The 15,593-nt window shown below is 36.4% G+C and overlaps 1 protein-coding gene across 1 annotated transcript in view; it reads right to left on the bottom strand.

The window, feature by feature from the left end:
- Nucleotides 1-14,662, bottom strand: part of ATP6V0A4 (ATPase H+ transporting V0 subunit a4) — a 563,239-nt gene extending 548,577 nt beyond the window's left edge. Inside the window, exon 1 of the mRNA XM_044088210.1 lies at nucleotides 14,473-14,662. The gene's annotated coding sequence lies outside the window, so the exon portion shown is untranslated. The remainder of the gene's footprint in view (nucleotides 1-14,472) is intronic.
- Nucleotides 14,663-15,593: the final 931 nt, after the last annotated feature.

The following is a 15,593-nucleotide window of genomic DNA, read 5'->3' as shown; positions in this document are numbered from 1 at the left end:
TAAATGTAGTTAATCTGTCAGCCTGGGAACACCAGGAAAATGTAAAAGATGATATAATGTTTATCAGACCTGCAATAGCAATTTAAACAGTGAGAACCAGAGAGACTTTAAGAATTTTGATCTTGGACATCCAACTCAGCACTGCCTATGCTCTATATGTGTAAGTTATTGTAGAACTTTTTTCTCTTAAAAATAACTAGGAACTAAAAAATATTAGACTAAGTGTTTTTCTGTTATGTCAGAACTGTACAACTGAATTATTTTAAGTTTCTGTGTGATCTCTGAACTCTTGAATAGCACTGTGGTGTAGTAGTATTGTCTTGTGTTTTAGTATTTATTATTAAATACTTTTAAATTCTTTTCAACTGTGGCTAGTTTATGTAGAGATAAATTAAGCTCAAGAGTACATCGCATGCTTATAACTGATCCTGTACTAAGCCCTTCCAATAAGCCTTGATTGCTTAGTTACACTACTATTGGATAATAATATTGCACAGTAATAATTGGACACCCTTTTTAGGTCCTTTGGGTAGCTGATAATTATTAGCTGGTGGTGGCAGGAATTATTACTGTATAGTCTGGGTATAGGGGCCTAGCTGGAGAATCTGTGTCAGCCTTTCCCAGAAGTGTCTGTGAAGTTGTATAAATACTTATCTCAAAGTGTGTGTGTGTGTGTGTGTGTGTGTGTGTGTGTGTGTGTGTGTGTGTGTGTGTGTGTGTGTGTGTGTGTGTGTGAGCTACTTGGGCAGGGACACGAAGCACTGGTTGGACAGAGAGGGTACTGGAGATTAGCTTGCCAGCTAGGCCAAGATCTGGACCCTATAGCTGTGCCATTGGGGAGTCTTATTGGGGACCTGGAGAGCAAGGAATTCCATTTAAACTGCTGTATGTTTTGAGGTACTGGGTTAATCAGCAGACATGGATAGAGGGACACACAGACAAGGAGGATATGCAGACTCCTCATAGGGGAAAAAAACATAGCCAAGAACTCAACTAGAGTAAATCAGTGAAAAATTGCAATGCTACTCATTGTACCACAATGGCAATGGCAGCTACTTCTACACATACCCTCCTTCTGCTAAACCACCAAAGATAGTCACTTATCATGTGTAAGGTCAATGTTTGTGAGGGTTCCTATTGAATTGTTGACAGCTTAGGTTGTCGAATCCTTAATCATTGACACTTAAGCGCTGAATGCTTAAATTAGTGAATGGCCACATCATCGAATTCTTTCCTGGGGAAAGAATTCACATGGCCATTATCAGCAATTTGCCCTTTCCCAATGTATAGCAATCTCGTAATTGGTATATTTAGTTAGTGGGGGTGTGGGGGTGAATGTTTACGGTTGGCCACCTGAATTCTTTCCCAAGGAAAGAATTCCATGATGTGGCCATTCATTATTTTAAGAGTTTGACACTTAGGTGTCGATGATTTAGCATTCGACAACCTAAGCTGTTGATGTTATGATATAGATGCATTTGTAATGGTATGTGAAAGAAAATATGACCAGTTTGTTACTCTTAAATACACTGCAACCATGCCCCCTACACACACAAAAGTGTAATGGCAATGCTGATGGCATCTGTGCTAGAAAGTCAAATGTCTTACAGTGAAGCATGCAACACATACACACACATTTTGCACTGATTTCAGCAAATACCAACTTATTGTGCAACACTGGTGCTGGCACATCAGAGCAGTGGCAGTTGTCAACAACAGCAAGGGTAAGTCATTTTTATTTGCCTTATTGAGGAGTAATTCATACCTGTCACTTTCCCTGATTTCACAGAATGTCCCTGAATTTTGCCTCATAATTTTGCTCTGTCCCTTGAAAAAAGTTTGACTTGCTTGTAAATCATTCAGGATTACAGACACTCAGTAAATATAGATCTCAAAGTTTCATACTTCATATTATCCAAAAAAATGCACATTGATTCAATGTGTGTTATTCTATTAATTCTTTAAGTGAACTAGAACAATATTTTAAAACTGCTTCTAATTTTGAGCCTTTATTCTGCTATTATTTCTGGCTTTGTTCAGAATTCTTGAACAAAGAAGTTGAGTGTTATAATATCTAGTATTATGCCCGTATTTATAAAACTCCCTAAAAGAGAAAACCACCCCTGAAGATTGAAGGCATCAGCTCTTCTTAAAATCTAAAGTAAACACTGAGATTGATCACTCTGAGCTGCTGATCTCTAGGGCTTACTTTGCTCATGTTCATTCAGTTATTACTGGCTTTATACAAACAGGGTCATATCACAACCCTGTTTCAGATAAAGAATATAATGAGAAAATGAATAATATAGCAATCACCCACGCCTGGGTGTGGGTAATGCTGGATTTACCCACAGTTGGTGTGGTTTGGTCACAAGGGTGAAGCCCGAGTGACCAAACAAAGCCAACCATGGGTAAATCCAGCATTCCCCACACCCAAAAGTGGGTTATTGCTATTATATAATGACATTATTTAAGAAAAAAATAATTAATTTTCTTAAACAATGGCATTGTATAATGCCTCCTTGGTGCCCTTCCACAGCTGTCTAGCATTCTGCGGCAGTTCTGATGTACTGTGCATGTGTATGCCTATGCAGTACATCAGAGCTGTGGGCAAAAGCAATGGAGAAAGCAAGATCTCCATTGCTTTTTACAAACTGTTTTGCTATGTTAAATGGGTTTAACATAGCGAGACAGCTTTAAAAAATGCAACGGAGCCATTGCTTTTTTTAAAGCTGTCTCGCTATGTTAAACCCATTTAACATAGCGAAACAGTTTGTAAAAAGAAACGGAGAAAGCAAGATCTCTGTTGCTTTTTACAAACTGTCTCGCTATGTTAAGCGAGTTTAACATAGCGAGACAGCATTAAAAAAAGCAACGGAGAATCTCTGTTGCTTTTCTTAATGCTGTTTCGCTATGTTAAACGAGTTTAACATAGCGAGACAGTGTGAAGCAACGGAGATCTTGCATTCACCGTTGCAGTAAAAAAAAAAAAAGAGTTATAGTAATGGAAAAAGTCCAGGCGACTGGACCTTTTTCCATTACTACAACTCTGATTTACAACATGCACACTGACCAATCAGCGTGCACGTTTTTTGAATATTAATGAGGGGGGGGTCATTGTATAATCACTGTTTTTTCCTCTTCATTTTTCCCCAACCAGCAGCAGCAGCTTTTGTGGGGCCTCAGCACAGTCAAGGATGATTAAGCAGGGCCCTCTGCAGCCACAGGTATTACAAACATTAAATCCACTTGTGTGTAGAGAATGCCTACCAGCAAGATTAATTGTCAAGGGCACTATGTCAGTGGAAAAAGAATTTTATGAAATTGTGAACCCTGTTATTTGACAAAACACTGTTATTATAACAGTAGATAGTTTTGAATTTTAAACGAGATACAAATAAATGTTGTTTTACGCACCTGGTTTATTAAGTACACAATACTGATGTACTAGTTTTTGATAGTTTGATAAACATGTTGTAAAATATCAAAATAAAGCAATTTGCTGTGTTTGGGGAATGTCAAGACCAGTGGCCCCCAGTGACCACAGGGTTTGTAGGTACCTAAATCGGCTATTTAGAGGTCTGTAGACCTAGATTTGGAATATTGTCTGGGGTATTAGAGAAGGAATCGGAACAGGCATTCAAGAAGGTATGCAACATGTGGTTAACTGGAAGGATAAAGGGAGGAACACAGACCAGGTAAAATGTTAAATTAATTTAAAGACAGATTTGAGCTTCCAACCTTCTCTTCCTGCCATTTAATAGATGCACTGTAGCTACAAAAATCATAGCTCAACCAGCTGCATGTAAAGATGCATGTAAACAGTCCACATACAGAGAGCAAAGGGATTCAGAAAAAGAAGGCCTCAATACTAAGCACTGAACGTTAACCTCCCATGTTACAGTATAATATCAGATCCTAAGTCGCTTCCATACAGGCAGGTATTTCCTGTCTGTCTTGTGTAGTAGTCCCTAAAAGCCAGTCTGACTGGGATAAGTAGAAGTCATAAAACTAGTTAAAGCTGGTGATATCAAGATCAATGAGTGTTTCAAAAATTTCAGATGGATCGTCTGTTTAAAATGAAAAAGAAACACAACAGCACTAGAGGGCATGAATCACTCTGAAGACACTGAAATTCAAGACACAAGAGAGTTTTTTTTTTGTTTGTTTTGTTTTTATAGTAAGTACTGTAGCTGCCTAGATGAGATGAGCTTCAGAAGTGTGTGTGTTTCTGCGTGGCTGGAAGAAGGCTTCAAGCAAGTATTGAATAGCAGTACATACAGATATTTTATTTAATGGACGAGGAGATGGAGGGTAAAAGCAACTGCGAAGTCAGAAGAGCAGAAAATAATAATGTATGAGCACATTAATATCATTCTATATGCAGATGAATGAGCATGTCCTATAAATACCTAAGAAATAAGCCAAAGTAATTATTTAAAAACAAAATTGAAAATGACATTGAGTTGCTTGGCCTTGTTAGTAGAGCTATGGATCAAAATTATGATGGTAAAAGACAGAAATAAAGTGTTTCCCTGTGAAGAGTAAAGGCTCCCATGGACACTACACGGTGCTGTATACCCTACACCAACCTACTTAATGTAATGCTCTCTGAATCTGATCTACCTTACAGAAGAAGAAATCCTACCTTAAAGGTTGTCTTGTATTTAAATTCAAAATGTTTCTTCCACTGAGTTGACATCAGCTATTCAACTACCCAGCTTGTGTAATGGAAGACACCTAATATACCTGTCTCAACTCAGAACTAGAAACATGTTTTCAATGTTAACCACAAAGCTGTACAAAGGAAAGATTGCTTTTATGAAACTACTCTACAATATAAGATGCATTACTGCATGAAGCAATTAGAAAGAAAAGAAACAGCAAATAATTAGCTGAAGTTGTACTGCATAATTATATTACATTATTCTTTGTGTGCTTGTACTTCTCAACTGTCCAGATTTTTGCAGAATGTCCAGATTTTGTCTTATATGTTTGATGTTTTCCTCATAAAATTTTCTTTTTCTGGCAAATCTTTGCCATGTCATTGTGGATTGAAGTCAGAAAATAATGACAAGACATTTGAGTTTCAAACTTCATGGTCTTCAGGAAATCCATGCTAATGTAAAACCTATTATTCTATCAACTTTCTAAGTTTGCAAGAGCAATATTTCAAAAATGTCCCTATTTTTGGTCTTTGCCCTCCCCCCCCCCATTATTTATGGCTTTGGCCAGATTTTTTGCTCTAAGAGTTTGCAAGGTATGGCTTGTGTGTGTGTGTGTGTGTGTGTGTGTGTGTGTGTGTGTGTGTGTGTGTGTGTGTGTGTGTGTGTGTGTTTAGTTTTCCAGCTTGGGGGGGGGGGGTTAAGACATCTCCCTCCAATAAGGAAAAGCAATAGACCCCAAGGAAAACTGCTATTTGTGATCAAGACAGCTGCTGGCTGAGAATCCTAAAAAATCAGGATAAAAGAAACATGCACTGTTGACAAGCTTAGGTGAGACTTCAGCGTAATCAAGCAATTATAACTTGTTTAGAAATCAAAACATCTATATTGAAAACCAAATAGATGAGCACTTTTGCCCTTAAATGAACTTCATCTGACAAAGAAAAAATACACCATTTTGTCTTAACCCACAACATTTTATTGATAAGCCCTCATATCATTGATTTTATTTCACCTTTCCCCACCAACTCAGAAAATCAGTGCTCCTTTCTAAAGCTGTCATCTATTAGTGTAAATTTACTTTCTGTAGGAAAATATATCAGCTTTGAATAATTGATGATGACCAGATGTTTTACATTCCAGGTATAGGAAAAAGCACAAATGACACAGAGAACCAATGAAACATCTGAGGAGTAAAAGCTTCTTAGCAATTATAGAAAGGAATAGAAACTACTCAACCATGGTGAAAGTGATATGCACTCCCAGATGTGCAACTAAGTCCCTGAAATTTAGATTTTTTTGGATGGCAATGTGTATTTCAGTTTTTATATACTCCATCCAGGAAACATTGAAAAACCCAGACGAGTGTCCTGAATGTTGGAGATGCTCTACTGAAGCATTAGGAGATTGGATTCATATTTTCTGGGACTGCCCAACCCTGAGGGATGTCAATAAGGGGGTTTAAGACCTCTGTAATGCGATCTTTTATGACTAGTCTCAAATTATACCTGCAGTGTACTTGGTGGTCCTTGACAAGGGTACTGCCATTGGCAAGAAAACAATTAGGCTACTAAACTTGTTGCTAGTTAGCAAAGCAATATGTAGCAGACTATGGAAATCTAAGGATGCTCTCCTAGGAGCAGAAGTCATAAAGTTAACCTGAGCAATCATAGACACGGAATTGTAAAATGCAAAGAAAAAACAAGAAAGTAAGTGATGAGTAAATGGAGTAGTTAGTCTTTTGCTCTGGAAGAGGAAATGGTTAAGCATCCCAAACTCTGTACTTTGAGATGATATTATGGTGGAATTCATGGTTAAAATATATATTGGGTTCAGCTACTCTTTACAAATGTGCCCCTTTTTCCTTTTTTTCCCCTCCCTTTTTGTTTTGTAACTGAAAAGTATTTTGGCAAAGCTTTCTTGCAGTTCTAGTATACAATGTTACAACGGGAAATTAGTGGGTGTTGATATTTTGTCTAATAATTGTATAAATAAAAGGCCTTTACCTAAAAGACAAAACAACTTTGATTCACCAAATAGTATCACTTGTATTAAAACACAGTACCCAAGCAATGTTATAGAACCATCATCCACAGCTGGCGGTCCCATTCTGTCTACCCAAGCAATGTTATAGAACCATCATCCACACCTGGTGGTCCCATTCTGTCTATGCTGTCTTACTTTAGTGTAGCTCTTAGAACAAACATCTTAAAAATATGCTCAACGTCACCTCAATGTAGTCTGTCCATTACTCTAGCATGGATAACATCATTATTTTATAGAACAGAATACTCTAATAATGTTTGTGTTAGAGAAAAACAAATGTAAACATTTTTGAAATGCTGAATAAATTAATTATTTATTAGACAAAAATTTGTCTATGCAATTTCTTATAGACTTAAATACTCTCATAATGTTTATATATTTTGTACACATTTACATTTCAGAATTTTGTTTCTCTTGCATATAATTTAATTTATGTGCCATTTGGCCTGGATCAGGACTATAAATGGCCAGTGGACTAGTGCATGTAGCGTGTTAACACATACATATGTATACATATTCTAGTACCTTCTTAATATGACTTCCTCTAAGAAATGAGTGCTGAGTTACACTTGGTGTGTAATAGTCTGAGTACTACTGCACTGTACTGAAATACAGGTATAAATTCAATCTACAGTTAAGGGCAACTTCATGACTTCTCCAAGTTTATAATTTCTTTTCAACAGTGAGATAAGTGCAGTGTAAGCTATGTAAGAGGCGGTCTGTTGTTCTTTTACAGCTGATTTCTGACTTGATGCCATTCAACGCTCCCATTTGTGTGCCAAAAGTTGCTGTGTACTTGCTAGTAACTGCAATAACTTTCAACGATGGCACACTTTTTCTCATTTTGCTCTGCCACTTGTGATGACATAATGGAGTGCTAGCTAAGTTTGAATTTCTATATCTATTTTCTACCTAACAATGCAGTTCCTCTTCTGCTACCTATATACACATCTAATAACTGTGTGTTTTACCATTATATGACAGGAAATGTATTTCTTTTTCTTTCAGGAGCCATTTTCTTCCTTATATAGATCTGTGGTAATATTTTTAACTTAATCAGTAATGTTTTTTCAAAAGTTTTACAAGGATTACATGTAATGCTGCTCTTGCATCTAACTCCAGTCACAATTTCAATTCAGCTCCTCTGGTTGACACTTTCAGTCTTACAGTTAGTTACACTCGTTCAGTCCTGGCCATGCTATGCCATCAGCTTCAGATTATAAAACATTTCCGTTTTCTCATCACAAGTATTAATTAATTTATGCATTAATTTTTGTATGCCCCTTTCACTGCAACCGTATTTTGCCACCGGGCTACTTTTTAGCCCACCCTCCATTTACTTACTGTTTTGAAAAGGGCACTATTGTTGCTTTCTTAAACCAACAGTCAACAGCCTTATGCAATGTCCTTCAGCAATGAAAAGATGGCTGTCTGTTTGAGAATATGTAAGATAGTTATTAAGTTGTTGCCATTTAAAGACGTCTCTATTGTCTGTTTCCACAAGTGACAGGGTATAAGTATTTAATCCTAGGTGTTTCTTCAAAAGCATACTTTTCCCATGCTTCCACAATTCACGCAACACATAAATCTGTCTCAACATATCAGACAAATCACTTCCAAACTGACAAGTGTGCGGAACAGCTGCTTTCTTTCTTTTTCAGATTTATTTATCACCTTCATATACTTATCGACTGCTATGACATGACGGAATCATGAAATGTTTGTCACTCGTCTTGACATTGTACAAAACCACTACTGTAATGATGCACTACTGAACTAGAGTGCTACCAGATGCGTTGCGGGAATAGACAGTTAATGAGATCCACTATGAATAGTCATCATTTAATTGACACACAATTACTCAAATCCAAAACATCTAAAACCTTGTGAGGTAGCTAGTCAAAGCAGCAACGCTCCCAAGGATAGAAAACACAAATAAGGAGATCAAGCCCTCCCCCACACCTTTGAACTCTTGTTCCCCCTGTGTGAGTGTGTGTGTGTGTGTGTGTGTGTGTGTGTGTGTGTGTGACACACAAACACACACGTGCACACACACACACACACACACACACACACACACACACACACACACACACACACACACACACACACATGCACACACACACACACACACACACACACACACACACACACACACACACACACACACACACACACACACACACACACACACACACACACACACACACACATACATACACACACATATATAAAACACCAAGATCACACATACTCAAAGAAGAAGGAGAAAGTGAAAGCAACACAATACTCACCTTCTTTTTCTTCTCCAAGTCACTGTTATAGTATGTCAGCGATCTTTCAGGATCAATGCTCTCAGCATTGAGCAACTATCTGGTGACAAACAATAGGGCTACACAATCAATGTGTGGCACTTCTGCCTGACTCCACCGACATCACTGTTAGATTATCTAAAATCCATAAATATTTTATAAACTGGGTAATTTAATGGCACTGCTCTCAGTATGTTCAGCGTCAATGTTACTGATTGAATTCTTTTGCTTCTGGGTAGCTACGACATGATTTGTAATATATCCCATTCACCCACACATGCATGTAAGACAACATGCAACCTTGTCTTTGCCTCTTTATGTTTCCAGTAAAACCTCACTGAAGGGATAGCCACAGGAATAGTCACTGGTGATAACATAGATAAAGTAGCAAATGTTTTGTCACTATCTAATGGAGTACCAGAATATATGGGCATTGGAGGAGGGAGTTTTGGAGAAAGAGCTTGCTTAGACAAATGTGATATTAGTGAAGAACAAATGATGTGCTAGCAGGAAAGGATTAAGTACCAGGTCTTGTCATCTTGGTTCTCTCTGATTAGACTTCCTCTCTCTCTCTCTATACATATATATATATATATATATATATATATATATATATATATATATATATATATATATATATATATATATATATTTAGAATGTGTGTTGTGCTCTGTGTAAAGAATGAAGAATCTAGAAGACAACCACACAAGATGTGACACTGGTAAAAGTTGTGGAGCCACCATTTTTAGTGTCAGTAACATGTGACGACAAACAAAGTCAGATATCACAAGGTCAGCCCGGTGGATGGACGGTCTTCATCCTCAGTAATGATAAATTATAGTGTGTAGCAACCATCTGATGAGCAGCTCTGATTTTGGTTTTTCAAGCAAGCCTACATAAACAAAAAAGAAAAAAGGTACTTGCACACTTATCAGGAACATGAGAATAGAAGACCTTCTCAGAAATCAATGCGCATCCTTATCTCCTGAATAGCAAGCAGCCATTATATTGGTGAGTGATTCTGCAGCAAACAGCCATTATATTGGTGAGTGATTCTGTTGTGGCTTCTCAGAATGTCTTTTGCTAGACCCATGTGAGTGCATAGGGGGATTCAGCTGAAGCAGAGAAAACAATCCAGTTGGGAGCGGAGGGTAACTGAAGATTCTACTCACTATTTGTGGTGCAGGTGGAGATAGGAACTATTAGAAATGGATTCTTTATGTCTTAGGTTATTGTAGTCATATACACTCACTGGATCCCTGGACAAGCATTTCACAGGTACTGAAACTGACTTAATACCATAGATCTTTTTGCACTGTATGTTGACATAAATATAACTAATAACGGGGAGAAGATAATGTATGACAGTAAAATGGGTTAGATGTCTGGAGGCAAAAGACAGAACTCCATATTTATTTTCATTACCTAGCCTAGTAAAATGGAAGTAGACCACTGGCACGTTTATTGTGTGTGAAATTTAAAAGAAAGCAAGCAAACAGCAGCAGAATTAGTCATTTAAAGTAGTAAGTCTACACTTTGCTTTCAACAAAGGACTCAAGGCAGGATGAGAGAAGCATTAAGAAACAAGAGTGTCATTCAGAAGATAGTAAGTGTGTGAATTAACAGTCTGCTACTTATCTGTTAGGCCACTGGGGACTGATGAAACCGTAGACAGTCTCACAATCCAGTCCTTCAAAACAAGATTGTACGAATTATGTTGGTTCAACATGTCTACATTTGATAAACTATTGCAATACACCAGTAGCTTTCACTGAACACATTAGTATTCAAATGTGATTAGCATTATAATATGCTTGTGTGTGGTCATTATATTGACAGACAACATATCTTCTCTGCATCGGTGTTCTCATTTTCCTGTTATCACATGATTTGGGATCACAGTGGCAACAAAACCATGAACAATACTTAAAGGACTCCATCTGCTTAGTTAGAGGTATGGATGCTGTAACAACTGTAGGCACCTGAACTCTTAGCTTCAACAGAAGCTCTGAAGAGTTGCCTTCTAAATTTCAATCATTGCCTCCTGAGCTTTTTGACAAAATCAAGTTATAAACTCATATCACAAGCAAGTGTTCTTTCTTCTAGAACCATAATTGTTACTATACAAATACATCCAGCAGAATTGTTCAGCAAAAATCATCTTCAGAGAGTTATCATTCATTAGATTCAAAGTCTTAAAACATTTAAAATCATAATAAATAAGTTAATGCTAATTTTTGTAATGTCTTGTGCACAACTTGCATCAGTAAGCATTTAAATTACACACATATTGTCAAGTAACATTTTGTTAGTCCAGTTGTAAGTTTTTCATTTGAAACCAAGAATCGTGCCTATGTTATCTTGATTACTGAGGTGTTTACATAAATATGAAAATTATGCTAATTTATAAAATTATATACATGCACATAACTTTTCTCTCTCTCTCTAGCTGAGTTAAGTGTCTTTGTTAGTTGTGTTGACCACATTGTGAAGGTTATATTTAATATGGCTTGACATTTATTGATGCAAATATGAACAGACAAAGCTAGGTGCCTAGAGGTGTCCCTTGGCTGATCCAGGAAAAAAGCCTGGAGGTGTCACTAGAGTCTGATACATTGCCATGTCCTTATCTTACACGAGGCAGCTTATTTTTGATATCCTTTTCATCTAGTTTCATTATTCACAAGTTATAGTCATTGTGAGAAAATCTGTTTGCAGCAAATAATGTTAAATATGCAATACTATAATAGCTTGATACATAAATAACATCCTTTATTTCTATGTAATTATGCCTTACAATATACATATTATAGCTGCTGTGATTATTGAAAGGAATTTGCTCCATTAGATTAGAATCACCAGACAGATGACAAAATGAAAGTAACATTAATAAAATACTTTTTTTCAGTTTGGCATTATAAACCTGTATGTCAATTTAAAAGAAAATAGCTAAAGGAGAAAATAAAAATATACACTGCAGTAGAACCTTCACCTGCCACTCAGCACCTAGAATGCTTTGAGTTGCAATACTCAGTGTCAGTGTGTCATTTAGCTTGTTGTAACTTGGTTCTTGTTATGGCACCTCACACTACAGGAAATGGGCATAAAGCAGATAAACTGCCTTACTGCACTGGTCTTCACAATACTGCCTATGGTACTCCCCAAGTACATAAACAGTACTTATCGGGATCTATCTGGGGTGGACTGCCCACAGATTTGTGCAGGTGTTTAGCTGGATGCAGTTGCTTCAGCAGGTCTGAGTAGCCGGAATACCTATGTAATTATCCTTTTGGCTTTATGACACAATCCCCCTTGAAATGCTACAATATATCTCCTCACATGTGCAAGAATCTCATTCATTGTAAGGCATAGGAGAGTTTAGAGGCTGTCACATAAATCCTGAAACAGTTCAATTAATCAGATAGGGATAAAATTGGCTTAGTGGGTTTCAGGTAATGTCTGTTGAATATGCTAAAACATAAATTATATTTCCCTAATTTAGAGTCTAATGTTGGCAGGAATATTCACTAAGGTAATTTCAACTGGTTGTTAAACTAAGTACATTATACAATGACCCCCCATTAATGTTCCAAAACATGCACGCTGATTGGCCAGCGGGCCCATTGTAAATCGCACAACATACCAACAGGAAAAGGTCCAGTTGCCCGGACTTTTTTCCGTTAGTATAAAGTGTTCAAAACCTTTTTTTTAAAAAAATAAAGAAAAAAAAAAAAAAAACGGAGCAACTGAGACTTTCTTTTCTCCGTTGCTTCCGATTCAAAGCATTGATGTATTGGGTATGCATAGGAACGCATCTGCAGTACATCAACACAAGGAAGCAGTATACCACCACCGGCGGAAGAACAGTAATGCGCTGTTATACAAAGACATTATTTAAGAAAAGTAAGTATTTTTTTTCTTAAATAATGTCATTGTATAATAACAATAACCGACTCCGTGGCTGTGGTATATTGAAATTTACCAACAGTTAGCTTTATTTAATCACTCGGGCTTCACCCTCGTGATTAAACCATGTCAACCATGGGTAAGTCTTCAATATACCACAACACATCGTCGGTTATTGCTTAATTCTACCAGCCTCATCATTCTATAGGTAGAAATTGGAAAATAAAATTCCTGTTCTAACTGCTAAATAAAGTTATACAATATTTAGTTAAAAAGTAAAAAGAAAAAGTCAATAATACAACTTTAACTTCCTTTTTATAGGACATATATTGTACTAGCTCTAATGACATCCTAGGCAGCTTACTAAAACAAAATAATATGTCATACATTTAAAATGTACCAAAACTAGTATGTTAAAGCTAATTACAATCTTTCTCACAAATATTCCATCCAAGCCTATCTGGTGTTTCTATGTATGTAACCCAGTGTTTTCAGCTATAATCCAGTACAGTAGATTATGCAGCTGTTTAGAAAGGTTTCCTTCTCTGTATTTCAGATTATTAACCACAAATAGCATCTCATTTTCAGTTCGTATTATATCTTTATTTGTTGTTTGCTTACCAGACATAAACTAATATTTCACTTGTTGTAAGAAGTATTTTACAACAGAAAGTACAGAACTAAGTACCTTTTTACGTCTTACAGCATACTATTATGTATTAGTTAAGTAAATATATAAGTTTTGAGTAAGAATTTCAGGCAGATAGTGAAGTATTTGTTTCATTTATTAAGGTTTTCTCTCATTTCCTTATAGCAGGAAGGCAACTTTCTAAAGTTCAGGCAAATATTTTGTACAAATAAAACAACTCATATTATCCATCCTTAATAACTAATGTAGACATGGGATAATGTCTTCAATGGCATAATCTGCAAAAATGTAAAATATTATGCAGACTTAGAGTAATGTAAAAATAGTCTACCTATATTTTGAACAGTGCATAAAGCACTGCTCTACTGAAACGATAGCTACCATGGAAACAGTCAGTGGTTGAGTCTGATACAAACCCCAGTTCAAACACTGGCAGACTTTGCATAGGTGAATATGTCTCACAGAATGTTTAATTAACAATGCCGATCAAGTGATACAAAATGACTTATAACAATCTGCTCAGTAAAACAAGTCATGACAGCTAGCATTAGAACAAAAAAAATGCTTGAGTTAATATATAATACGAGCCAATAAACTGTTTCTGGAGGGAGAAGAGATGTCAGAGTTTTATGAGTATAAGCCCTGCTTTCTCAGTGACTGCGGACACCAACCTTCCCTCTGTTCAGCATACCAGCAACATGTTTCTGAATGCTATATATCAACAACAAAGCAAACCTCTATGCTAAGTTTTAGGGGAAAAACATCTTATGATGTTATTCTGTGAAGTCATCAGGTATGCTACTGTTTAAAAATATTGAAATAATATGTGTATATTCTGGCTGCCTAAAAAGTTGTCATTAAGAGTCTTTTACCAAATAATGGAAACGAGCCTACCTTGTCCACGTGTAGATGTGTAGGTTTCTGCTTTAAATAAAATCCCTCTAGGCACTCAGTAAAATCATCAGCCTACCATCAGATTAGGACATGAAGTTTAAAAAGGAAAGCACTATGCTGAGAAGATTTAACAGGCAGAGGACTGGCTGATATGTCTGAGCAGAATGATTGCATATTGCTTAGTGTAAATCAAATATACAAGAACCACCCATTACTGGTCTGGGAGCATGAACGCTTCCCTACTGAAACTGGCTGTAGCAGGATTAATCTCATTTTTTTACAATGGAAACAGCCTGTTTTCTCTTGTATCTGTTTGCACAAACACACATCTTTTTCTTTAATAATAGGTGGATTCAGAACAATTCAAAGGTGTACTGATCTGGAAAAAACTGCCTGCAGTTCGTTTAACTATTGGTAGAAACGTGTTAACACAGATATTGTATGTGCACTCTCTATTCATTGCATGGAATAGATGCAAGAGAAAACAGGCTATTTCCCATTGTGTATAGTACTGAGGTGAGTAGAAAATAAAGATGTGATCTTTAGGTAGTACAGTGGTGTGTCAGCTGAAGTAAGTCTAGAATGTATATTTATTAATATTTGTTGAACAGGAATGTTCCAATGAGCCAGTTACATTGACAGTGAAGTCCTGGAATATAAGTTAAAAAAGTAAGAAATTAAAAGCAAACCATGTGAACAAGAATACTGTAAAAGTAAAGACAGCACAAGCACAGGATATCAACAGGGAGAGTTTACTTTATTATAAAAACGTCCATAAGGTACTGATGTTATAATTATATGTAACTAATTAACTTGATTTTATATATGTGTATATATATATATGTATATATATAGAGAGAGAGAGAGAGGGAGAGAAAACAGAGAGAGACAGAGAGAGACAGAGCGAGGAAGATAGAGAGAGAGATGCAAAGACACACACACATGCACATAGCTCTTTATCTCTCTCTCTTATATATATATATATATATATATATATATATGCACATACACACACAACACACAAAAGATATATATATATATATATATATATATATATATATATATATAGAGAGAGAGAGAGAGAGTGTGTGAGTGTGCCACGTCAATCTATTTACCTTTGT

Source organism: Protopterus annectens, chromosome 11.part0 (genome assembly GCF_019279795.1).
Source record: "Protopterus annectens isolate FY-2018-M chromosome 11.part0, PAN1.0, whole genome shotgun sequence".
NCBI lineage: Eukaryota > Metazoa > Chordata > Ceratodontiformes > Protopteridae > Protopterus > Protopterus annectens.
The sequence above is the reverse complement of the archived record's forward strand: the minus strand, read 5'-3'. Positions and strand labels throughout refer to the sequence as shown.